This window comes from Pleurodeles waltl, chromosome 3_2 (genome assembly GCF_031143425.1).
Source record: "Pleurodeles waltl isolate 20211129_DDA chromosome 3_2, aPleWal1.hap1.20221129, whole genome shotgun sequence".
NCBI classification, from domain to species: Eukaryota; Metazoa; Chordata; class Amphibia; order Caudata; family Salamandridae; genus Pleurodeles; species Pleurodeles waltl.
This window is the reverse complement of record NC_090441.1, coordinates 169,854,046-169,880,890: the sequence shown is the minus strand read 5'-3', so window position 1 is coordinate 169,880,890 and position 26,845 is coordinate 169,854,046. Positions and strand designations below refer to the sequence as shown.

Here is a 26,845-nt window from a genome sequence, read left to right as displayed (position 1 = left end):
CGCCCCCAATCCAGGTCAACAACTGCTGCGGCTGTACCGCTGGCACCGCCCTAAAGCCTGCGCTGCCTGACACAGCCACAAAGATACAGTTAAAGCCTTATATGGAAAGTGTACCCCACAAATGCAATGCAAGCACTGCCTCAGCTACCAAGGATGATGCCATATCATGTCTGCCTACAGTCTCATCACGACAAGCATAGTCTCATTTGCATAAGGCCAGCCTCATATACATCCTCTTAATGCCCCTAACAGCCTTAAAAGTCTCACAGCCCCTGCCATTCCTTCCCACTTCTAGTACAAAGCTAGGGTCCAGGTGCTTAAGGGATGGAGTCTCAATAGCAAGACTGGACATCGCTTGCTCGTCTTCTGTTCAGGCGAATTAGATATATGGGAGGCTGGGACCCATGTGGGGTGGATCTTCAGCCTTGCTACCAGCTACAGGGACACCTGACTGATGAAGAAGTCAGCAACAAGTTTCATCCTTGTAGGTTATTGTTTCCTCTGGGGATATGACAGAAGTATGCAAAGCTGTCAAATATTACTGCACCTGTACGTTCTTAGCAGTAACACTTGAAAATTGAATGGCTGATGGGTGGGAAGTCTATAGAGTGTATGTGGTGGGTTTCAGAAACCCCTAATGCCTCTCTGTCTCAGTTGATACCGCTGGGTGGAATCACCGGGGTGGACACAACTCTGCCAACAGTCACAGGAACTTCTTACAGAAATTCAAGAGAATGCATCTTGTCACCCCAACAAGCTGTGTAATCTATTTTATGTGTGTGTGTGTGAGGGTGGGTTGTTTCTACAGCATGAGAAAACCTAGCCACAGGCTGAGGGAATGGCTGCATCTGAGACTTCAGCTCAGTCGCAGGTGACATTACTCGCCGTACAAGCATTGGCGACAAGTATAACTGATCTGGCTCAGTGGTTTTGTTCTACACTAGATCACACACTCCAGATGCTCTCACTTGCAGCCCATGAGCCAGGAAGATGAGCATTAGCACCTTGAGAACATAAAGCATGGAATATCCCTTGATGGAGGTGGCTAATCTAAAACATCACTGGATTATTTCTTTAACTATCATTGAGGAATGACTCTGTCAGATACCCATAAAGAGCACAGAAGACATATGGCCTGATTTTAAGTTTGGCAGTCTTTACTCTGTCTGTCAGGGTGGCAGAGGGTATTAGGTTTGCCACCTTGATAGACAGATTACCACCATATTTAGAGATCATCTTGGCCAAAGCGAGAATTTGTTTCTGAAAAACAAAAAACGAATGATCCCCAAATTCTGTGAGTTTGCTTCCAGGGTGTGGAGGTCATTACTTTTTTCTGTCCATGACTGCTAGATTTTTGCTGTAGGGGACAGACCAAAAATAAATGTCCTTACTCCATGCAAGAAAGATTTCCAGGGGCCCTGCAGTTGGAAAATTTCTGATCCCTTTACTCAGAAAAAAAAGGTGGACTGGGGGATTGGCAGACAAGGTATGATATGTTTGTGATGGAGTACCCTTTCTGCCAAACTCTAAATCTAACTTTCCTACTTATTTACGGTGCATAGAGGTCCTACATAACTAAAAAGGTTGGATGGGACACTCAACTCTTAATGACAGATGTCCAGCGCCCCTCAAACTTTACCTATGGCTCTTTAGTCTGTCATTTACTGCTCACAACTAGTCACTTGGCCTAAGGTGCAACTCCTGTTTTACGCTACACTTTACTGACAGTAAGAAAGAGAAGGGCAAAGAATTTAAATTGAAAACCTCCTATACTTCTGAAGATGCTGAAACAGTTTGGTTTCCCATTCAAAAAATGTTTTCTGGGAATTCCAATGTTTGATTCTCCGTCCATGTTGCAAAATCATCAGGAAATATTTTGGATTTGAGTTCGGACTGGCCTAGGGCTGATGATGCATCTAGCCAATGAGACAACTCGGTGGCTTGACGTTTCCGGTGCTATTTCCATAGTGCACTATCTAAAACCAAAGTATATAGAAACAGCTGTTTTCCTACTTCCATTTAAAGGTCCTGCGGTCAGACTGATGCGCATCAAGGTGAATTGAGAGAAGTACTTGCTCACGAAGAGATATAAAACGAGAGACCCTCTGCCCGGAAGCTATCAGACCCCTGTGTGTGCTCTAGCTTGGCACCTCATAACTTGGAAAAAACTTGGAAACAACAGAGGATTATGATGAATGGTCCTTAAGCATACACAATAGGGGCTATTTCACAGAAGGTGCCCTGGGAGTGCAACTGGCAAAAGTGCCTGCTTTGTGTACCCCCGGGGCACTTTGATATTACAGAAGGGGACCACAGATGCTTTTGCGGCCCCTTCTGTTATACAGATAGTGCTTTGTACATGTAGCACCAGCGATATCTCAAGAGGGCATTCCCTCATTTGCATGGGGAGGGAATCTCTTTGTCTCTGCACCCAGGCCGTATTATAGACGTAGGCACAAAGTAGCTGTCAGGAGGTGCACTGAGAGTGTGCCACAAAAAGATGGCACACTGTTAGTGCCCCCCCCCCCAGGGCATCCCTTTCAAGGAATGAAATGGTTTCCCATGAACCACCCCCCGCCCGACAAACCTTGTAGGCGGGTGCAACCACTCACTGCACCTGTCTGCAAGGGGATCTCTAATTCCTCTTGAAAGTGCAAGTGGGTTTCCACTGCACTGTGAAACTCGGAGCAGCTTGGAGGGAGCAGCTCTGTATTGTATCTGTACCACGGTTACGCGGCGCCCGGGGGGGAGTGCATTCACTGTAATAGGGTGCACGTTTCCCATTTGGGCAATGTGCACCTACTTGAAGGTGCACCGTGGCACAAACAGAGAAAGTGCGCTCTTATCATAACACGACCCCTGGAATGCCATGCAAGATGAAATGTTAGGGATTTATCCTGGATAGGGTGGTATTCTAAGTTACTAGCAGGTACAATTGATTGGAAAAAAGAAGTCAGAAGAATTTAAGTGCAAGATTAATGAGGTTTGCATTCGTTTTGTGTTCAAAATAGTTTTTTCATGTTGTTGAGCGGGGTAGAGTAAAATGGATCATGGATTAAGCTCAAGAGTACAATACAGAAATGTGTTTTAGTCTCTTCTTTAAAACCCCAATAGTCTCCTACATAGCTGGGAGGATGAGCAATGACGCACAAGGTCCCCTCATAAGCAGTATGTTGAATGAGGACTCCAGGTCCAGCCATGCCTCCATTGTATATGTGACATGCTATTCCCATTCAGCAGCAGAAAGCGTGTTTGATTTGTATGTAGGTTCCTCTTGGGCAGGGCCATTGGTACAAGTCTCTATAATACCTCAGAATCACCTGCATTGACTATAGTTTCTGCTATCCCAATTTACTCTTATCAGTGATTGCTTCTCTAGTTGACCCAAGGGTAGGTTGCTCCCCCTGCAGCTCCTCCAGCTCCTCCAGCCCAGGTTCCTGAGACCTCCCAGCAAGCCCAGCTACCTCGCAGTAAGTACCCCCCCACCTCCCAGCCCCTCACCCTGCCCCGCGCTACTCACCCTCCCTCCTGCTTCTTTTCTTCTTCTCTGTTCTTCCTCTGCGCTCTCCTTCTGTAGTCTTCTTCTGTACTCTTCTTTCCCTCCTGCTCCCCGTCTTCTCTCTTCATCTGTGTGCTTCTCTCCCTCTCCTCTGCACTGCGACCCGCGTGTGCCTCCTCTTCTCTGTCCCTCTTCTTGGCTCCTTCCTCTGCTGCTCGCCGCCCCTCTTCTTCTTCACCTTCATCTGTATTCTTCTGTCTTCTGTGCTCCTCTTCTTCACCTTCATCTGTATTCTTCTGTCTTCTGCGCTCCTCTTCTTCACCTTCATCTGTACTTTTCTGTCCTCTGCGCTCCTCTTCTTCTGTAGCTTCTTCTGTGGCCTTCTGTCTTCTGTGTATTCGGCTCCTCTTCTTCTGTGGTCTTCTGTCTTCTGTGTATTCGGCTCCTCTTCTTCTGTGGTCTTCTGTCTTCTGTCTTCTGTTCTTCTGTCTTCTGTTCCTCCTGTTCTCTTCTTTCCCTCCTGCTCCCCGCTCCTCTTCCTCTGTTAGCTCTGTTTCCCAACAGAGCTAACTGCTACCTACTCCCTGGTTCTTCCCGCTCCGGACTCGTCTCTCCCCGTCTCTATCACCCCTATCTACCCCCATCTCTATCTTCCTATCTCTCTATCTCTCTCTCTGTCTCCCTCACATACCACCTCCTCCTATCTACCTATGTCTCTATCTTTCCCCCCCACTCGCCACCCCCTCTGTTACCACCCCTATCTTCCTATCCTTTCACTCTACCTCTCACCCTCACCCACCTCTACAACCCCCCGTCCCCTATCTTCCCAACCTTACTCCTATCTCTCTCCCTAAACTCCTAAACTTCCGAAAACTCACCCCCCACCACCCCTAACCCCCCCTCCCCCATCTCTTCTCCCCTCTACCTGTCCCCCCCTACCTCCGCTTTCCCGCCGCCACCTCCTGCACGCCCCCGCCCCACAGCTCCCATTCTCCCCCAGCTGACCCCTCCCCCCCCCTCCTCCCTCTTATGGCGGCCGCTGCGCAGCCGCTGGCGCGCCAGAGGCGCACCAGAGGCAAGCCCGTCTGCGCCCGTCCGCGCCTGGCCCGCACCCAGCGTCACGACCCCTGGTCCTCAGCACTCCCAAACCCCTCTGCTCCGCTACGACCCCACCACCCTCCACGCCCTAAACCCAGGACGCTCCAACACCTGCTTCCAAGCTAACCCAAAACGTACCCATGGACCTTTCGCCTGCCACTCCTGCAAACGTATCTTCCACCACGCAACTACCATGACCACCAGCCCACGCGCCATCAACCACCTCAAATGCATCCTGGTCAATGCTCGATCCGTCCACAAGCACGCCGTTGAACTCTGGGACCTCCTGGACTCCACAGCACTGGACGTCGCCTTCATCACGGAGACCTGGATGAACGCCTCTTCGGCCCCAGACATCGCCATAGCCATCCCCGAAGGCTACAAGATTTCCAGGAAAGACCGCACCAACCAAGTAGGAGGAGGAATCGCCATCATCTTCAAAGACTCCATCAGCGTCACCACCTCCACCGAAGACACCCCCCTCGCCGCAGAACACCTGCATTTCCAGATTCGCACCGACCCCAGGACCACCCTCAGAGGATCCCTCATCTACCGTCCCCCCAGACCGCGCGCCCCTTTCAGCGACTCCATCACCGACTTCGTCTCCCCGCACGCCCTCGCCTCGCCGGACTACATCCTCCTAGGCGACCTCAACTTCCATCTGGAACACAACAACGACCCCAAGACCACCGCCCTGCTCGACAACCTCGCCAACCTCGACCTCAAGCAACTGGTGAACACCCCCACCCACATCGCCGGACACACGCTTGACCCCATCTTCTCCGCCAGCAAACACGTCTCCTTCAGCCACGCCTCCGCTCTACACTGGACCGACCACAGCTGTGTCCACTTCACATTCCGACGCGAGACCCGCCACCTCCGCACTCAACCCATCCCTCGTCGACAGTGGAACTAAATTCCAGAAGAACAGCTCTTCTCCGCACTCACCGTCAACCAACCTACCCTCACCACCGACCCAAACGACGCAGCCCTCAGCCTCATGAACTGGATCACCAACTGCGCAGACAACCTTGCTCCCCTCAGACGCACGCATCGACAGGCCAACACCAAAAAACCTCTCTTGTTCTCTGACACCCTTAAGGAATCGAAGAAAACCTGTTGCGCCCTCGAGAAAGCCTGGCGCAAGGACCACACCGCTGACAACATGACCGCCCTCAAGAACGCATCCTGCGAACACCACCACCTGATCCGCGCAGCCAAAAGGAATTTCTTCACCGACAGACTGGACAAAAACAGCCACAACAGCAGTGAACTCTTCAGCATCGTTAAAGAGTTCTCCAACCCCAACGCCATCACGCCCTCACAAGACCTGTGCAACTCCCTCGCCACCTTCTTCCATCGCAAGATCACTGACCTCCACGACAGCTTCGGACACCAGACCCAGCCAAGCAACACCGAACCCACACCCCCTGCCATCACCTTCAACGCCTGGACCCACATCAACACTGAAGAGACCAAAACCACCATGAACTCGATCCACTCCGGCGCCCCCTTGGACCCCTGCCCTCACTTCATCTTCAATAAGGCCGACAACATCATCGCCCCGGCTCCTCCAGCCCATCATCAACTCCTCATTTTCATCTGCTACCTTCCCCGAAAGCTGGAAACGCGCCGAAGTCAACGCCCTACTAAAGAAACCCACGGGTGACCCAAGCGACCTGAAGAACTTCCGCCCCATCTCTCTCCTCCCCTTTCCTGCCAAGGTAATAGAGAAGACCGTCAACAAACAGCTTACCAACTTCCTGGAAGACAACAACCTTCTCGACCCTTCACAATCCGGATTCCGAACCAACCACAGCACTGAAACCGCCCTCATCTCAGTCACAGACGACATCGGAACCCTGATGGACAACGGTGAAACAGTCGCCCTCATCCTCCTCGACCTCTCGGCTGCCTTCGACACCGTCTGTCACCGCACCCTAATAACCCGCCTCCGCTCCACCGGGATCCAAGGCCAGGCCCTGGACTGGATCGCCTCCTTCCTCTCCAACCGCTCTCAAAGAGTCTACCTCCCACCTTTTCGCTCAGACCCCACCAAGATCATCTGCGGCGTCCCTCAAGGCTCCTCGCTCAGCCCGACACTCTTCAATGTCTACATGAGCCCCCTCGCCGATATCGTACGCAAGCACAACGTCATCATCACCTCCTACGCCGACGACACTCAACTTATCCTTTCCCTCACCAAGGACCCCGCCAGCGCTAAGACCAACCTACAAGACGTCATGAAGGACGTCGCAGATTGGATGAGGCTCAGCCGTCTAAAACTGAACTCAGACAAAACGGAAGTCCTCATCCTCGGCAACACCCCGACCACATGGGACGACTCCTGGTGGCCCACGGCCCTTGTCACCGCACCGACCCCCTCAGACCACGCCCGCAACCTCGGCTTCATCTTGGACCCTCTTCTCACCATGACAAAACAAGTCAACGCCGTGTCCTCCTCCTGCTTCCCCACCCTCTGCATGCTCCGCAAGATCTTCCGCTGGATCCCCACCGACACCAGAAAAACCGTGACCCACACCCTAGTCACTAGCCGCCTGGAATACGGCAACACCCTTTATGCTGGGACCACCGCAAAACTCCAAAAACGTCTGCAACATATCCAAAACGCTTCCGCCCGCCTCATCCTTGAAGTACCCCGCAACAGCCACATCTCTGCACACCTGAGACACCTGCATTGGCTCCCAGTCAGCAAAAGGATCACCTTCCGACTTCTCACCCACGCACACAAAGCCCTCCACGACAAGGGACCTGAATACCTCAACCGACGCCTCAGCTTCTACGCCCCCACCCATCTCCTCCGTTCCACCGGCCTCGCGCTCGCTGCCGTTCCTCGCATCCGCCGCTCCACGGCGGGTGGGAGGTCTTTCTCCTACCTGGCAGCCAAGACCTGGAACACCCTCCCCACCAGCCTCAGGACCACCCAGGACCACTCCGCATTCCGGAGACTCCTCAAGACCTGGCTCTTCGAGCAGCAGTAACCCCCTTCCCCCTAGCGCCTTGAAACCCGCACGGGTGAGTAGCACGCTTTATAAATGTTAATGATTTGATTTGATTTGATTTGATTTGATTAGTGTGGTAAAGTTCTTACAAAGGTGCCTTAGTTTCATGGTTACTGCTGGGAGCTCATTGCTGCTGTTTATTCCTATCATTATTAGCAAAATATTCAAAGCACAGCTAAATTTCTCCTAATTTTGGCTGCAATAAAATAGAGCAAGATAACATTTTGCAGTGTCTTTTGAATAAAATAAATAACAATCCTTTGGTCTCTAGTCCTTTTTTTTACTGAAAAATCTGCAAATTGATGCTCTGAAGGGTATCTTTAAAACAATGTTTTGGGGAAAGTTTCACCATAGATCACAATTTCACAGTGTCATGGGCCCACTGGGTATTTTTGGTAGATAGATAACAGGTTTAGTGAGACCACTGTCCATAACAAAAACATTAAAAATATTGTACAGTAAAAATGTAATTTAAACACACCAGACTCACCCGTGGACCACCCAACCCATCCTTAAGACTCTGTGCCAATAAAATTAGCAATTCCTTCTGCCACATCTAAATAGCACATTTCAGAAAGCAGCTCTGTTGCCTCCACCCTTTGTACCATTCTATATTTTAAAAACAGAGGTCTTAAAAACTTGATCCGCTAGAAATAAAAAAGGCACAATCCACAACAATGTGTAACAAAGAACACTTTACATTAAGGGTGCAAAGGCAAAAACCATTGAAAACCTGAATTATAGCACATCGGGTAGAGGACGAGTAAATAGGGGTGCAACCCATCGCTACAAAAATGTCATTCCTCAGAGAGGGAACCGAAGGCTGCTACAGATAAGGAAAGACTGTGTCAAGGCCAAGAAAGCTTAATGAAAAGCTGATAGACGGTTTCTATTCCAGGTACGCCAAGTCAAAGGACTCAGCAATCTTTACAGCAGGCTCTTTCAAAGCTTGTTTACTAGGAAAGGACAACCAAGTTAAAATTGTCCTGTGCTCCAAGTCCAAATTCTCTAGGACCCTTAATTTATTTCTTACTTCCCTTACTCACCTTCTTTCACTACCTTGGATCTCAAACCAACAAAGTCTGGAGACCTTTGCCACTTCACAGTCCTCCAAAAGCTTATTGGAGAAAATTAAATCTCTGGAAAATGCCAACACATTCCAGGGGGCTAGGTTCAGTCCCTGGACCATGGTGCCTTCTGGTAGCGACAGGACCCTCCTTAGAATTGCCCCCTGAACCGGTCCCACTCACAGGAGGGGTAAAGTGGAAAAACCTTAGTGCCATATAGTCCCAAGGAGGGATATTTTCCATTTGAATGCCTTTATTAAAGGGGTAAGACCCAACCCTCCATATTTCAAGTTACATCTAGCCAACCAGTTAGCTTGCAGTAGGGACCTCTGCTTAGTACTATCCATGGGTGAGTCCCATTTTAAGTTATTTTTATAGGTCGGGCCTAAATACTTCTAGGAATTCACTATTTACACCTCCCAAGCATATAGAAACCCTCTCAAGCTTTTTACTTTTTTCTCAAAGACCAACACCTTGATTTTCTCTAGATTGATCTTCAACTGATTCTGCTTAGTATATGCTTCAAGGGAGTGCAGTTTAGGGGAGAAAGACTTTACATGGTTTAAGGATGTTGGAAGGCCGGCTAAGAATAAGCTAAAAAACCAGGGGACTAAGGCACACCCCTGCCAAAGGCCATTCTTAATGGGGATTTTCTGTGATAGCCTTCCTGACTTATCTAGTTTGACCTGAGCCCAGTTGTCAGCATGTAATGCTTGCAAAACACTGAAGAGATTCAAGCGACCCTCCTAGGCAGCCAGTTTGCTCCATAATATTTCCCTGTTTACTAAATCTAAGGCTGTCCAGAAGTCAACAAAACTACAGCAGAGCCTCTGGTTCACTTCCAGGGCCTTACCAATGATGGCACATAGAGTGAACTAATGGTCCATGGTTGAGTGTTCCTCCTGAGAACCCCCCTCCCTTGTTCAACTGGGATAACTTATATTCAGAAGCCCAATCCTGCAGCTTGGATAAAATATATATTTTAAATACTTTAACCGAGATGTCCAAAAGGCTAATCAGCTTGTAATGTGAAGAATCTGAACCATTCCCCTTTTTTAGGATACGTTTCACAATTCACCCTTTCCACAATGGAGGGTGGAGGCCGGTTGAGGCTATCAACCAGAATAGAAGGGAGTATCCCCTTGCCCACCAGTCGCTATTTGTTTTCATTATCACTGCCGGGATGTTGTCAGGTCCTGTGCTCCTGAGAGCTTTAACCTACTGATGGCTGCCTTAACCTCCTTTACAGAAAACCAGGTAGAGGGGAGCTTTTTGACAGCTGTACACAAAGACCTGGCTGATGAGGAGAGACTACCATGCAGAGCTTTCCATTACGCTGCCCATATGTCCTCAGATGTCATACATACTAGGGTCCCCCTATTCAGTCCACCAGACTCATATACGTTTGCCTGAAACTCCTGTTAATCCCCTGATTGGATAATTTCCTGCATCTTGACCCACTTAGTATGAAAAAAGGCTGCTTTTTTTCTCTTTAATCGGCTGTTTGTGTGGGACTTAGGCATGTTCAGCTCCTGGGGTAGACCGCTTCCTGGGCATAGCCTTGCTTGATTAGCTGCATGTCTCACCAGGCATTTCATTTCCCGACAGGCTGGGTCAAACCTACCCTTCTCTTTACCATGAGAATTTTCCTGTGATGCGCAGTTTCTGACATGTATAACAAAACAGCCCAACATGATAATCAAAATTTCACTAAACCAAGTAATTCTATTATCCAAACCCATGGTGAAAGCCTCCATGTTTTCTGTTAATTGGTAAGCAGCTAGAAACTCGAGATGGGCAGGGTGTAAACGGGTTGTCAGCCTCAGCCTCTGTGGTTAGGACACGTCCAAAGGAAGTAACTCTCTACAGCCACCGGCTCAATACGACAAAGGACAGCCGACGTGGCCCAAAGATCACTGCCCTCATTCTTTATCACTTTGAAGTCTGTGAAGAGACCAAAAGTGCCAGGCAGGGGTAAACATGTAATCAATCACACCCGCCAGAATGTTGGGGCTGCTGGCATGTCATTATCAAAATGGCTATTCAAGCAGATCAGACCATTGTTCACCAACCATTGGCTCAAAGCTTTGGACTCGAGCTTGATGGAACCAGCAGGAAGCCAGGCTGGAAAAAACAGAATGTGTACTGACCCAAAACATCTTCCAACTGTACGTCGCTTGAGTGGGGTAAAGACGAGCATTGAAGTCTTCGGCCAAAATAACAATTGCTGTTGAAATTTTTGCTGTGATGTCATGAAAAGATTGTTCCAGGGATTCTAAACAATTCTTCATTCTCTGATACTCTCCTCTATGGATATTTATATTTATGAGAAAAAAAACATCTGCAAACATTGTTACTCATGCCAAGTTCAACCACAGAAAACTGCATACCAGTAGACACATTTATAACCTGCAGAGGTTTCCTAATTACCTTGGTGGTTATTAGAGTTATGACCCCTGCTGAAGCTCTGCTGTTGCCGCGTCTTGACCCTTTGCTATTCAGCACCATGAAGCCTTCTATGGTCCTTTCTTCTCACAACCAAGACTCCAGAAGGAATACCACATGGCAGGGGTTTATTCTTTCTTCCAATATGCCACTTTTCAAAAGATGGTCAAAGCCATGGATAATCCAACTCAGGATTCTCCTGTTGGGAGAGGGATCCTCACTCTATGGGCCATTAAGCCTTTCGCCCGCCTCAAGGTGTCAGGGAGCTGTAGCAGGAGAGCAAACCTGTTACCGTCTCCAGTCAGAAGCCTCTCCCTGTTATGAGCCTATTACTTACTAATACCACTCTCAGGCCCATATTTATACTTTTTTAGCGCCACATTTGCGTCGTTTTTTGACGCAAAATCGGCGCAAACTTACAAAATACCATTGTATTTTCTACGTTTGTGCTGATTTTGGATCAAAAAACGACGCAAATGCGGTGCTAAAAAAGTATAAATATGGCCCTCAGATTCTTCTGGGGCTGGCTGTCTTGCCATGGTCTCCAAATGATTGAAAGAAGCCAATCATGTGTGTAGGGTATAAACTGCCCCTACTGGTTAGCAGCTAACCCAGCGTGCATGGTTAGGAAGGAATAGGGAGTGCATACTGGTTTAGGGGTGACCGCAAAGGGGTTTTCTCTTGGGGGATAACTGCCTTATAAGCCTGCCTTGGACAAATCATCTCCCGCCTTTATTACCAACTGAGCAATGCAGGGGGAGATAAATGAAAATTTTGATACTTCACTTTCTTGGTCCCCGCTCTGGAACCCCAAAGATAATAGGTCATCTGAGGAAATCCCAGAGAGTAGGAGGAATTTGATGGAATATGTGGAAGAATTTTGAATGATTTAAGGGGTGTAACTTCCCTGCTTTTTCTCCCCGGCAAGTAGTATCCAAAAAACAAATCAGAGGGGCCCAGCTCAAGTTTAGGTGGGCTCTGTGGCCCAGTGGAGGGTCCATTGCTATTATTTTCAGAGCCCAAGGGCTTAGACGTCTTTACCCTGGTGGAGACCAGAGACATTTTAAGTGAACAAGTACTAGAAGGCTTAAGAGGCTCCGCTTGAGCTTTTGTTGCAGCCCGTGTACAGGTAGCTATGGCTGCTATGGTGCTGCTCCATGGAGGAGGAGAGCTTAAGTGCTGTTCGAGCCTGGGGACTCCCTGGCACAGGGGGTATAGGCCTTGCCTTCATTCTGGGGCGCTTTCCTTTACCCGCACTTAGTTTATGTGAACTTGCTCTTCTTCTCATATCTTTAAACCTCTGAGAAAGGTAGGAGCTTGAGGAAAACTTAAGTTGACCAAAAAGATTATTTATTTTCCTAACTAGCATTGGGCATTTAGAGACATAACCGGGGCCTACATTACTAACTGAGCCTGCTTTCTTCTGGTGTTGTAGACCTTTGACCCCCTGAGGCACCGTGGGGAAGAACATAGGACCCAACCCCTTATTGGCAACTAACAAGCTATTGTTGGTATTATGACATTCAGACAAAATATTTTTCAAAAATGTTGATTGGTCCACTTGGTTTGAGTTTCTAGGATGCCGTATTGAGTCTTTTGCAAGAGCAACATCACGTCCAGCAGAGATGAGGAGCCGGTCGGCTGAATGCAGATCGATCCAGCCAGAGAGTCTTGAGTTAGGTTAGAGGTCCCACAGAGGGAGCCCTCTTGTAACAATGGAATATTCTGATCCGAGGTGGATGCATGATGTTGGGACCGGGCGTCTCAGCACCTCCCTGATGTCAGAGGGACAAAGAAATATTAAGACGGGGTGAGGAGGACAGTCTTGGACCCCTTTCCAGAATAGGCTGTGGGAAGACCTCCAGAGAGTTACATGGTTGGGCGGAATTATCTGCCGAAAGCATCCCTCCTTTTCCTAGATGGGGAGCAGTAGATGTTCCACTTGATAAAGAAGGCGAGCAGATGTTGAAATGTTTAGAAACAAAGTTCCTTATTGAGGTGGCCAAAGGCGAATGGGGAGCATTCCCATTTGAGATGGAACTTGAGTCGAGCTGAGAGGTAGTCTTTTTCCCCCCAGCCTTCCTCCTTTTACAGGGCCTCCCGTGAGCTTTCAAGTTTGAAGCGTCAGGCAAAGTTCTCTTTTGGCGAAGCGCAGGGGGGAAACATTAAAGGAGGGATCCATATGAAACAGTGGAGAGAATGCTATAATCAATTGAAAAGCACTGGGAGGGAGCAACGCCAGATGAGGGGTGAGGAATGAAGCATTTACTTCCTCCTTCTGCACACCCAGGTTTACCATTGCCACTCCCACTACCATACCACACCTTGCTCTGCCAAAGCTGCTTCACAATCGGGATACCTGGGGGACCGAGGAGAAGGGAAAGGGGGGAATAGCCAATTCCTTTCAGGGAGCTTCTCGGCTGACCATTGGCCGAGGCAAGGCAGTATGAGGCGAGATGTTGTGAGGGAGAGGAGCTACACGACTTGGAGGAGGTACTGGGTTACCTGAGGCCCCTAGGACAGGCTCGGGGGAGGCCTGTCCTCCCACCCTGCCGCACGCCCAAACGCCCCTTGCCCCGTTCCCTGAGGGGCTGGACGCAGTGGAGGAGGGGCGCATGTAACGCCCACCTGCCCAGGACTCTTCTCCTATGTGCTCCTTCCTAAGGGCTTAAAATAATTACCTCCTTTGTGTTTCTTGCAGCTCAAGGAGGGGGGTGGGGGGGGGGGGGGGGGATTCCACCCCTGTAGAACGTTTGTCCGTCGCCTCACGATCCTCAGACCTCAGACCTGGGCCACCAGATTTCGAATACTGTGGTGACCCTGAGCGTCCACAGGCATCACCAGCACTGGATTCTGGAGCGCTTCAGGAGTGCTTGGCTGCCAGAGCGAACGAGCATGAGTTGACGCAGGCTCAAGTAGGCCTGAGCAGGCATCGTAGGAAGAGCAAGTGGTGGGCAGGCATGAGCACGGCAGGGATCGCTTAAGGTCATTGTCCAGGTGAACTGTACAATATAGGTCGTAGGTTCGGGACATGATGACATAACTACTGGGAATCTAATGAAAGGAGCATTATTGAGTTCATGAAGAACCCCTGTTTTTGGAGAATCTGGTCCTGATGTCCACTTATGTGGTAATCATGAAGTCATCCTAAATACAGCTGATAAACTTCACAGACTCATTTGTTGTCACCTGACAACACACTGTGGTTAAAATGCAAAAGACCTGGGGACAGAGGCAGCGAAGGCCAACAATAATAAAAGGCATGTTTGTCATCATTCTGTGTTCTAGAGCAGGAGCCAAAATAGGTCACGCAGATCCAGGGGTCTATGCCAGTTTTTTTCTGGATAATCACTGGCAATATAAATTTAATTTAAATTCATGGTATGATATTTTATGAGGCAGTCCTGAAAATCTGGCATGGATCGGACCCTACCGGACTTATATCGTACAGCCCTGCTCCAGATCACGTCTCGGCTGGATCCTCTCCGCCTTCTTGTGTGTCACCCACTCTCTCACTGTGTTGTGGTCTGGACCATGAACCCCTGCTGCTGATATCAGGTTATGGGATGCCTGGTGCAGGGCACTGCCCACAGCGCCTATCAAGCGAGGAGCCTGTTGGCGTGCGGTGCACACACCTACCGGCAATGTACACCTGTTTGATGCAGCCACGAAAGATTCAGATATACTAATGAATCATGCATATATCTCATAAATCGTTCAGCTTAGTGCATAGAAATGACTCATGAGTTTAATTATCCTTCTTTTCGAAAGCCATTTAGAGCTCACTTTAAGCAAAGTATGTCTGGGTTATGAAATTTGACGAATGTCACAATTAGTTTTTGACATATTTTTTATTTCACTTAAAAACATTTTTCTCTTACAAGACTACGGTCCTGATTTAGAGTTTGTCGCACGGCGACCAAAATATAAATCCCACATGAAATAATGTGATTTATATTTTGGCATCACCCCGCCCGCCGAAATTTAAATCAGGCCCTCAGTTTCATAAGCACACCCTGTAAAAGTTGGGGGCGTTGGTGTACTAGGCATAGCCGTCCCGTACTAGTGCGTCCACAAAGTTTGCACTATGTGACTTTGACCAGTCCTGTGACACATCAGTGTTTCCATGGTTACAGCCCTTGGAACTTTCACAATCACTTCCGGCTCAAGAGAAGCAATGCGCCAGGCACTTTGGTTTATCAAATGGCGCTCAATTGCAACTTAAATGTTTATGGCTTTGTGAGTTCAGTTCACCAAAAGCAAGTGCGTGATATTACTTTTACAGGAGTACAACATCAAGCCTACTCATGAACATGTTTGGGGGCTCATTTCCAGTGCCCTTGGTTTCTTCTTGTCGAGTCCACTTCTGGGGGTACCAGTAAAACCAGGGCGGTGAGTTAATGGAAGATTACAAATGAAACTCTGAGGTTCCGCTGAGAAATGAGAATTACTGGGGGAATTGGAAATACCACACTCAATTCACCTGATAATTCCTTATTTCCCAACGTCTTTCTGCTGGAGATGTCGCTTGCTTACAGCGTGGGTAATCTTTGGGGGGAAACCCTGTGCACCAGTCAAGCTACAGACCTTCTTACCGGCCCCGGTGGAAAGTCTGGCGCCTTGAATAAGGGTGTGCGAAATGGGCATCATTTGTTTTCACGTAATTGTGCGGAATTTCGAGAAAAATCTGCAAAATTACCTGTAATTATGCAAAATATAAATCTGTCATTTAGCACTGAATTTTAGCACAAAATGTGAGATTTCATCATTTTTTTAAGTGGGGACGCATTTCATGAGTGCAACTCATAATGGGAGGGATTTCGGCCACCCCTGATTTACCAGTATCCGTGGGGCCAGCTTTAGGGTGGTGCGACAGGTACAGCTGCACCTGGTGCTGACTATGGTGGGGGTGCTGCTTAAAAATAACTTATGGGTTTTAAATCAAATGAGCTTCCTTGTGCCTCGAGCAATTCCGTGCAACAATACAGATGTCAAGATAACTCTGTGATTAACGTTACTGCTGGCGAGAGAGCCAGAATTGTGTCTGTTGGCAGTTTGACTCCTCATAAAGTAGCGCAGACGGTTCATGTGCCTGCTGAAAAGATCATGTACCAGGCAGATCACTGAACTGAGTGTGAGTGAACTAGGAATAGCCCTTTAAAAATGAAATGTATGTCACAGAGGGTCTATGGACAGATATGCAGGGGCACTGTTGGAGAGTGGTAGTGAGGGAATTCACAGTGATTGCAGAGGTCACGAGGGCTGTCGCACAGGGCGCCACCGGCACTAAAGCGGGCCCTGTCCCCGGCCCTGGTACCTCCGGTGGTGGGAAATATTGGCCCATTTTCAGGGCAGCACGTGTGAGGACTAATGATTTTTCAGCGCTGCCCTCTTCTGCAACCTTCAACAAGTGCGAAATTAATCTGGAAAGATGAGTCAAGGCGCTACAGCTGAGACAGCAAGCACAGACGCGTGTTCGTGTAAGGCGAGCTCGCGCCGTCCAGGAAGCATCAGAGCGGGAAGTTTGGAAACGCACAGCACAAAATCGGGGGGCTCCGAAGCAAACAGCCACGTCGAAAGACCCCCCTTAAAACCAAGGAGTGAAATAAGGAAGTTCTGTCCAAGGTGCTGTGAGCTCCCACCCACGCGTCACTCAGCCCTTCACCTGGCTTGTCTTGACAGATAAGAACCCGCGGGGTGAGCAGAACGGATCCAGGGTGTCTCGGTGGGTTGCACCACTTGCTGCCAAGACATGTTCAGTCCCGGAAGCGCCCCCTCGGCCCTTGCCTGTTTTGACAATGATAACGCGAATGCACGTGAGTTGTGTAATGGCAGTCGTTATGAACAAGGCCACTTGGTTTATGCGATTGTGTGGCGACAGCGATTTTCGCATAATTATGGATTTCACACATAATCCACCATCTACTGCATAATCTGCAGATTTTAACAAAAAAATGTGTTTCTTCCTCAATTAGTTTAAAAATTACTAGAAACGCAGCGACGTGCATTGCCGCACACCGGAACTCACTTTACAAAAGCTGACTGGTCACACACATGCCTTTAACGCCCAAGGTAAGTATATCTTAGCAACAACTTAAACCTATATATATATATATACACTGTACACCCTTATGTACCATAAATACTAAAACTACCCCTACCACCCTATAACCTTACCCACCCTTGAAACTTGGCTGATAAGCCCTAACTAAGGTGAAACCGGTCCTGGATTGCTTGTGTTTCATTTCATTGAGAACCTGGCCTAGCAGTTTGGGCTGGACTGTTCCCAGCGAGCAGGGTCAAGACTGATTTGCAGGCGTCTGGGTTTAAACTGAGGTATCATGGTGGGTGAAAACAGAAATGGATTAGGATGTGGCCCGAGCGATTGCCAGTGGCTTAATCCCAGCAATCAATCAATCACTTTGGCTTTTGGTGCCCTAAGTGTGAAGGCATGCCGAGATGTGGGTCCTGTGCTCACTGTGCCCCTGGAACCAAGCTATCCCTGGCTGATGAATGCTAACCGGGGTGAAACCGGTCCTGGATTGCAGTTCAGGTAAGACCTGGCCGCACAGTTCGGTCTGGACTGATCCCATTTGAGCAGGGTCAAGACTCATTTGCATTTTGTCTGGGTTCAAACTGAGGTGGCTTGGCGGGAGAAAAACGATGGCTTGGGATGCAGCACGAGCGATTGCCAGTGCCTGAGATTAATTCAAGCATTCCTTCCATCACTTTGTTTTTTGATGCCCCTGATTAAGAACACATCAAAGAGGGCGACAATGTCAGATCAGAATGCGCCCAGGAGAAGAAAGCATTAGCACGGATGTCAATGTCTGATGCGGTTCCGTCCGGGACAAGAAAACATTGTAGAGAGAGTATAAAAATGTTAGACCAGAATGTGCCCAGATGAAGAAAGCATCAAAGATGGTATCGGCATCTGATCAGAATGTGCCCAGACAAATGTGGCCGGGGGAAGAAAGCATTAAACAAGGTAGCAATATCAGACCAGCTTGTGACAGGTGAATGTGCCCACAGAAGAACGGATAAAGAAAGAGTCAATGTATGATCAGAATTAATTGGTGTACCCAGAGAACACCTGAATTAAACTGAGGTCTGGGAGATACCAGCATTAAAGTCTTTTCTCTTGGTAGGAGTTTATTAATGGGTGAATGTTGAATATCTTCTCTCCGAAGGGGTTGACGTGGGTTGGCCGGCATTAAAGAGGTGCCCCAGGATACCATCATTAAAGAGACTTCCCCTGATAGGCCGGAATTAAAGGGTGATTCTTCAGTGTACCAGAATTATATGGAATACCAAGCAGTAATGCAGAAAGGCAGGAAAAACCTTGCTGTGCCCCTAGAGAGGACACCCCCACTCTCAAAGCAGGACCAGGCCCTATCTCCTCCAGCAAGAAGATTCTCTCACACCAAGATGGCGGCCATGCCTATGAGCACACACAGAGATTCATGTATCACTGCCCTCCGCGCTGAAGCAACAGAAGTGCTTCCAGTGATAACAGCACCTTCTGGTTATCACGCACAACTACAAAACACTCTCCACAGCAACCACACAGTGGCATGTGTGAGGATGAGCTGCTCTACCCCTCAAACCTCTCCTCTCCTCCCCACTCGAGGTCTAAACCCAGCTATCCACATGCTGTAGTGTCCTGGGCCCCAGGCCCTCATGATAACCAAAGAACAACACAGACACTAGTGTGGTGGGTGCATAAATGGCCACGAGCATGTGTGCCAACACACTCTTTTATTAGCAGGGTCACCTGACGGGTGATGCCTGTGTTGGGTAAGTGTGGGGTGGGTGTAGACACCGCCCCTAGGCAGGGGCTGCTGCATGACGTATCCAGCAGGACACTACACGTACCACATCTCGGTCAGCCCCCAGACACCACACCCACACTGTTTCCACAAAAGTGGCATTATCAGCGTTGCTCTCGTAACAAAAAATGCGCTTGTTGCCTTCGTCAGTATGAGGTATGAGGAGCTACACAAATGAAATATAACTGTAATACAATACCCAGGGGTGTCCCAGGGAAGAGCAGCATTAAAGACACTGGACTAGGAAGGCCAACATCTTAGAACGGTTCTTAAACTGACCACGTTTAAAGGGATTAAAGGGGGTGCCTCTGGTTGGACAGCATCAAAGACAGACTTCAATGTATTGTTTCATTAAAGAGTAATTCCTTTGGTAGGCCAGCACCAACTGCAGTGCCAAGGGTGGACCTGCCTTAAAGAGGGCCCTAGGAATACCACACATGGAGAGAGAGGCTACTGTGAGTGAGCATTAAACAGAGTGCCCTGAGTAAGCGTGGAAAAAGGAGGTAGGCCGGCATTAAAGGGTAGACTAGCCTAAGAGTATCCGAAGTAAGCTGTCCTTAAATGAGAGCACTCGGGGTAGGCCAGCATTGAGGAGAGAGTCTTCTGTGAGTACTAAAGGGTGACCTGGGTACCCTAAGAAGGAGGGAGGTAGGCCAGCATGAAAGGGTAGACCACCCTGAGAGTATCCGAAGTAGGCTCTTTGTTGTAATGTGTTTGTACATTCAAGCGCGCGAGCTCTTGAGAAGCGCGAGCTCTTGACGGTTCCGATGCCGTGTTACCACGGAGACCGGTCCGAGGTGCGGCGGCAGTTACGAGGAGCCGGCAAGAAGGAGGCGCTGATCTTTGACACTGGAATAAATATTACAACTACAAACTACGACGTGTTATTGTTATATCTACAACATTTTGGCGACGAGTTGCCGGTTCTGGCAGCCAGTGGCAAGGCATCATCAATTTTGAACTACGCGTGTGGTAGCTCATCGACGGCGTTGCGCTCACTGTAAAGGTAACGCAGGCTGGAGTTCCTTACTTGTACTAGTTGCTGAAGTGATATCGACTGCCTCGATCTTTTCAAAGACAAGAACTGGTATTAGAGGAAAGTACCTAGTGAGGTACTTCTCTAGTGAAAGGATAGAAGGACTAAAAAAAAAATATCCAGTGAGATATTAGAAGAAAGTACATAAGGAGGAAACTTGAATGCCTTGAACATTTTTTTTTTTCACCTATTTAGTCATTTTTAATGCGATTAAAGGTACAAACTGTACAGTGAACTAAATATTATGGATATGCCGACAATTACAGCACCTCCTCCATTCTTGTCAATACCAGGGAGGCCAGCAATAGAATGGGAGGAATGGCTGGACATTTTTGACAATTACTTAGAAGCTTTGGATGGACAAAGATTCCGCCCTAGTAGGAAGAAAGCTATTTTATTAAATGCTTTAGGAAAAGAAGGCCAACACATTTATAAATACCTTCCAGATTTACAAGTTCAGGGTGACGAAGTAGATGTGGATGTGTACGCAGATGCCAGGAAAAAATTAGATTTAAGATTTGCTAAGGCTGAAAATGTTGTGATGAGACGACACAAATTTTATACTCAACCTCAAAGAGATGGAGAATCTATAGATGATTTTATTTCTAGGTTGAGAGAGTTAGCGGTCAAGTGTCAATTTGGTCAGATAGAAGATGAAATGATTCGTGATCAATTGATTGTTCAATGTAAAAGCAGGAAAATACAAGAGAGGTTATGGCCGGCAAGGAATCCCACTTTAAAGGATGCAGTTGATTTGGCCAAAGTCGTGGAAGAATCTGAATATTGTATGAGAGCAATGGAGAAACGGGAGACAAAGGATGAGGTAGCAGTTATAAGCAAGCGACAGGACAGTTTGTCAAGCAAAGTCAGGATTGGCAATAGTAAACCTATAAGAGAAGCAGAGAATAAAAGATGTAACAAATGTGGAAGTTTCAATCACACGTCGGAAGCAAAGTTTTGTTTTGCTATAGGGAAGGAGTGTAGGAAATGTGGGCTCAGGGGTCACTTTGCAAGAATGTGTCAGGGTTTAAGGAGAAATAAGAACGTGGCAACACTCTTGCAAGAAGAGGTGGATGATAGCTCGTGTGAGACAAATATAGGTTCAGACAGAATATTGGCTGTTGGGGATGAAGGATGGAAAAAACAAAGACCCAAGGCACAATTTATGATTCGAGGAAAACCAGTTGAATTGATGGTGGATTCCGGATCCTTATATACCATTATTCCAAGAAGTTTGTTCACTTCTGAATGGCCTCAAGCAAGATTATTGCCTAGAGATATAAGTCCTGGGGGATATCAAGGCGAGAAGATAGATCTCATTGGTTATATGATGGCTGATATCAAATTTGGAGGAAGAAGCACTAAAGGAAAAGTGTATGTAGCCGACTCGGGTCCACCAATCCTGGGATGGATCTATCAATATTATCTTCATATCATCATCAATCCTCGAGCTAAAACACAAATATTAGTTGTAGAAGAAGTAACGTTACAAGATATTCTCAGAGAGGCGGAAGGTGTTTTTCGAGAGGAAATGGGGCAACTAAAAGGGTACTGTCACAAAATTAACCTCAAAGACGGTGCAATTCCTGTACGACATAAAGTTAGGAGAATACCGATATTAGCTAGAGGACAGGTCAAAGACTTGATAAGAGAAATGCTATGTTGTGGAGTCATTGAGCCTGTCGAGGCATCAAATTGGGTATCTCCAGTTGTGATAACGAGGAAGTCTGATGGAAAACTTAGTTTTTGTGTTGATTTGAGAAGCTTGAATCAGAATGTGGTAATGGACAGTTTTCCTCTGCCTAACATCAATGAGCTGGTTTTGATGCTGAAAGGAGGAAGGTTTTTTTCAAAACTGGACTTAAAGCATGCGTATCATCAAGTAAGGTTACATCCTGAGTCAAAAATCTTGACAACATTTATCACAATGGAGAGCACGTTTCAGTTTACCAGAATGCCTTTTGGTTTGTGTTCAGCCGCAAGTGTCTTTCAGAGAGTGATGAATGACTTACTCAAAGAAATTCCGAATGTTATATATTTTCAGGATGATACACGAATTTTTGGAGACACAGTGGAAAATCACAATTTGACGCTGAGGCTGGTTCTAGATAAAATTTTAAAATCAGGTTTAACGCTGAGAAAAGAGAAGTGCATATTCTTAGCTAAGGAAATTGAATATCTGGGTCACACATTGTCGCAAGATGGGGTGAAGCCAAAGAGAGATCTACTGAGAGCCATCAAATTGGCACCATGTCCTGTGAATAAAGACCAGTTGAAGTCGTTTTTGGGTTTAGTGGAGTACTACTCCAAGTTCGTGGAGAATTTTGCATCGAAGACGGAGGAACTTAAAAAATTATTGAGAAAAGGTGTGGTTTTTGATTGGGGCGCAACACAAGAACGGTGTTTTGAATCAATCAAGAAGGAAATTTGTGAAGCTGACAGTCTAGTGCCTTTTGATGCGGGAAAATAATCGATAATTACAGTAGATGCTAGTGCCACTGGTATTGGTGCTATCTTATCACAAAAACATGGTTTAAAGGAAAGAACAATTGCATTTGCATCACGTTCCTTGACACCGACAGAGCGCAACTACTCGGTAATAGAGAAGGAGGCATTAGCTGCGACATGGAGCATGGAACATTTCAGGATGTATATTTGGGGAAAACGATTCAAGTTGCGAACTGATCACAAACCTTTGGTGAAGGTGTTGACCCCAGGTGGAGCTGAAAAAGGTTCTTCTAGACTGATAAGACTTGCTGCAAGGTCTCAAGAGTACAACTATACTGTAGAGTATATACCAGGATGGAGAAATGTACAAGCTGACTGTCTTTCACGTCTATCACAAGACTGGGAATTGTTGGATGAAGAGTATAGTAGTATTCAAGATTGTGAGGATCTAGTTGCAAGTGTTGGAGATGTAGTGCAATGGTCATCGGGAGCATTGAGTAAAGAGGAATGGTGTCAAGCCATGGCAGGTGATGAGGAGATGAGGGAAGAGATCAGAATGATAGTGAGTGGTAGACGTAGAGAGAGTACACTGCCAAAAAAAAAATGGACGTATGGTAAGATATTAGATGAACTCTCATGTGTGGGTGAATATATTGTTGTTCGTGGTGAAAAATATGTTCCTCCTGTAGGGGTGAGGAGGAAAATTTTTAATATTGCACATGAGGGTCATTTAGGGCAAACGTTGATGAAGAGGAGGCTCAGAGAAAATTTCTGGTGGCCAGGGATGGATGACGACATTGTACACTGGGTGGAGAGATGTGATGTGTGTGTACGCAGTGAAAAGAGTCTCTAAAGTGGGCAAACAATCTTTGATGGGTCACATTGAGGATCCTGGTCAAGCATGGCATACTGTATGTGGGGACTTCATTGGTCCTTTAAGTGGAGTTAAACACATGTCTAGGTTTGCATTTGTTTTGATGGATGTTCATTTGAAATGGATAATAGTGAAATTTATGTCAGAGATAACCACAGCATCCACAGTGAGAGATTTGTCTGAAAAATTTAGGGAAGAAGGATGCCCGGTATGTTTGGTGACGGATAATGGTACACAACTCACCTCTTGTGAAATGAAAGAGTTTTTATTATTGATGGGTGTTAAACATTCAAGGACAGCACTTTATAATCCGCAAGGAAATGGAATGGTGGAAAGAGCCAACAGGATGGTTAAGGGGGCCATATAACAAGCACTGGCTAGTGGCATGGATGTTGAAGGTATGGTTGCGGATGTTGTGTGGGCATATTGCACCACTGTTAATGGTGTTACTGGATGTTCACCGTTTTTCATGATGAGGGGTAGAAGGCCGAATTCTAAATTGACTCCGTTTTGGTTGAGAGAACTTGCTAGCAATAATATAGGAACATTTGAGGGTGAGAATAAATGTGGATATTCTGCAGATGGTGGTAAAGATAAGAACAAAATTTGGCCGGGCGATTGGGTGAAAGTTAAGTCTGGGAGAATTGTTAGAGGGTTGAATAAATTCAAAGGGCCATTTCAAGTCAAGGAAGTTTATCCTTGGTATGTGATATTGAGCAATGGTGAGCGATGGAATCTCAGGAGAGTGGCAAAGTGTAATTATACAAAAAATATGATTGCAGAAGATAAGATCAGTGATGGATGCAGTGGATGTATGTTTGACGAACTGGTAATGAAACCTGTTGCACAGCATTCTAGTTGTACAGGTGATATGCTGCCTGGTTTTATGGAAGATGGTGGGGTGAGACAACAAGAGTTTAGTGAATACAGGAATGAAGTTATGAGGGAGAGATCACACAGAGTTAAGAAAGCACCAGCGTATTTGGCTGATTATGTAAAGTAAAAATGTAATCTAGTTTTACTTTCAAGAATGGTTAGGATAGTATCTGTGTTTTAGTGAGTTACAGTTTATGTTGTTAATTCATATAGTTGTAATATTTGGTATTTTAGTAATTCTGCTTAAACAATGAAAGGAAGAAGATATGTTGTAATGTGTTTGTACATTCAAGCGCGCGAGCTCTTGAGAAGCGCGAGCTCTTGACGGTTCCGATGCCGTGTTACCACGGAGACCGGTCCGAGGTGCGGCGGCAGTTATGAGGAGCCGGCAAGAGGGAGGCGCTGATCTTTGACACTGGAATAAATATTACAACTACAAACTACGACGTGTTATTGTTATATCTACAACACTCTTCCTAAATGAGAGCACTCGGGGTAGGCCAGCATTGAGGAGAGTGTCTGCTGTGAGTACTAGAGGGTGACCTGGGTACGCTAGGAAGGAGAGAAGTAGGCCAGCATGAAAGGGTAGACCAGCCTGAGAGTATCCGAAGTAGGCTCTCCTTATTTGAGAGAGCTCAGGGTAGGCCCGCACTGAAATGAGAGGCTACTGTAAGCGAGCATTACAGAGGGTGTCCGGGGTAAGTTAGCATGGAAGGAGGTAGGCCAGCGTTAAAGGGTAGGCCAGCCTGAGAGTATCCAGAATAGGCTATCGTTAAGTGAGAGAGCCCAGGGTAGGCCTGCATGAGAGTACCCAGAGTAAGCTCTCCTTAAATGAGAGACCACCATTAAAGAGGGAGTCTCGTGTAATCCAGCACTGATGGGGGGCCCGGGTGAGGTAGCATGAAAGATGCTGCCCACACTAGGCCAGTATTAAAGGGCTGCCCGGGTACACCAGCATGATAGCGGGAGTCCAGAGCGGACTATTCATAAAGGGGTGTGCCCTAGGTAGGCCAGGATTAAAGGAGGCGTGAAGATTAGGCCAGCACTAACTGGATTCCCAGGACAGGACGGCTCTAAAGAGGAGCTTGGGGGAGGTGAGCATTAAAAAGGGGGCTTTGAACCAGCATTAAAGGGGGGTGTCTGCATAAGCTAGGATACAAATGAGAGCCCACAACATGCACCTAGGGGTACCTAGGAAATTTCAAAACGGAGGGCAACTGATCACTGGGTCTCGAGAGCCTTACCTCACCGAGACGGGCCCTTGCTCCGCTGAAGGATGCTCTCAGCTGGCCGCCGGACACTTGCTGGGTCCGAGGAAGCCCGACCACAGACCCTGTCACAGACCCGGTGTTGCAATGACCTCGCTTACGGCTATTACTGGCAGGAAGTCTGCTGAAGTCGGCTTGCTTTGTTCATTGGCCGTTGACGCCAGGACCCCGTCCTAGCGCCTCGAGGGAAGGCCCCCCCATTGCAAGGGAGTGCACTGAGCAAGGCGTGCCCGGAGCAGACATCAGTGAGTGAAGGGGCCGGCAGGGAAGGCTCACTCCTCCTCCAAGGTAAAACGAGAAGTGAAGCGCACTGACACGTAGCGCCTCTCGCAAGGAGCGCTCACAGCGTCACTCGTACGGGGCACAGAGCAGCTCGCACGCAAGTCGACGAAAGGAAATGCGTCTTTATGTGTTTTTTCTATACCAAATTACAATGTTTTGAGTTCAGAAAACACCATATGTGTGGATGGTGAAAAGACAAGACCTGACACGGTTAGAAGTCACGTGATTTGTCACGGAGAATTAACGAAATAAAAACGCCCCAGGGCAGGCCGACGCTTGTGGGGTGGGGTTTTGTGTGTGTTAGGCTAGAAGAAAATAAGGAGGCTTAAATGGGAAGACGTTTCATTATGTGCTTTTATGTAGCGCCTACTGACACTCTGGTTTATTGCGCTTTTACATGGTAGTCGGTATCCTTAACCATCTGTATTGTATTGATATGGGTACCGCCACCGCTGGCAACTTATAGATAACAATTTACGCCAAATGAAAGACTCGCGGGTTAAGGTCAGCAATGCCGCAGATCACACGTCTCAAGAGTGTGGTGAAATAGTTTTACTCAAACTCGAAGCTCGCGAGGTGGTTTGGCCAAGGCAATGATAAGGCCGTTAAAAATGCAACTCAACTGTAGCTCCCATGCGTGCCGCTCTTCAGAAATCGAGCCGCTACCTCCGACCGGCCACGGATAAGGACATTACGTGTTAGACATTCCATACACTGGATCTGAAATGCCCCCTAGAAGAGGCAATGAAATGCTGGCAGTCCGTAGCCTAGCAAGGGTGCCGCGGGCCCTGGTGCAAATATGGGACGCGCCCCCTTTAACTTTTGTTGGGGGTACTAAAATAAAGCAATTATCAGGGTCCAATGGACCCCTCTGAACTCTTGGCCCCAGTGCAACTGCACCTGCTGCACCAACGATAGCCACGCCCCTTATGGCAGCCGTGACAAGGCGCACGTGGCTTTGTCGGGTCGGTAACCTTTGAGCTGGGTACAGCAGTGTCCTTCATGAGAGAAGTCTACGACCCTGCCATAGAGGTCAGCTGTCTGCGACAATGTGCCTGCAGCACAGGTGTCTACTGCACGCCTGCTTGCAGTGTGTACCT

The 26,845-nt window shown here is 47.6% G+C and overlaps 1 protein-coding gene across 3 annotated transcripts in view; it reads right to left on the bottom strand.

Annotated features, from left to right (window-relative positions):
• The window catches only part of RUFY4 (RUN and FYVE domain containing 4), a 424,420-nt gene that overhangs the window by 160,220 nt on the left and 237,355 nt on the right, over positions 1 to 26,845 (bottom strand). The window contains exon 1 of one of the 3 annotated variants that reach the window (XM_069227077.1): positions 25,440 to 25,650. The exons of the other annotated variants lie outside the window; for them this stretch is intronic. The gene's annotated coding sequence lies outside the window, so the exon portion shown is untranslated. Of the gene's footprint in view, positions 1 to 25,439; positions 25,651 to 26,845 lie in introns of those variants that run through there. 3 annotated transcript variants of the gene reach the window in all.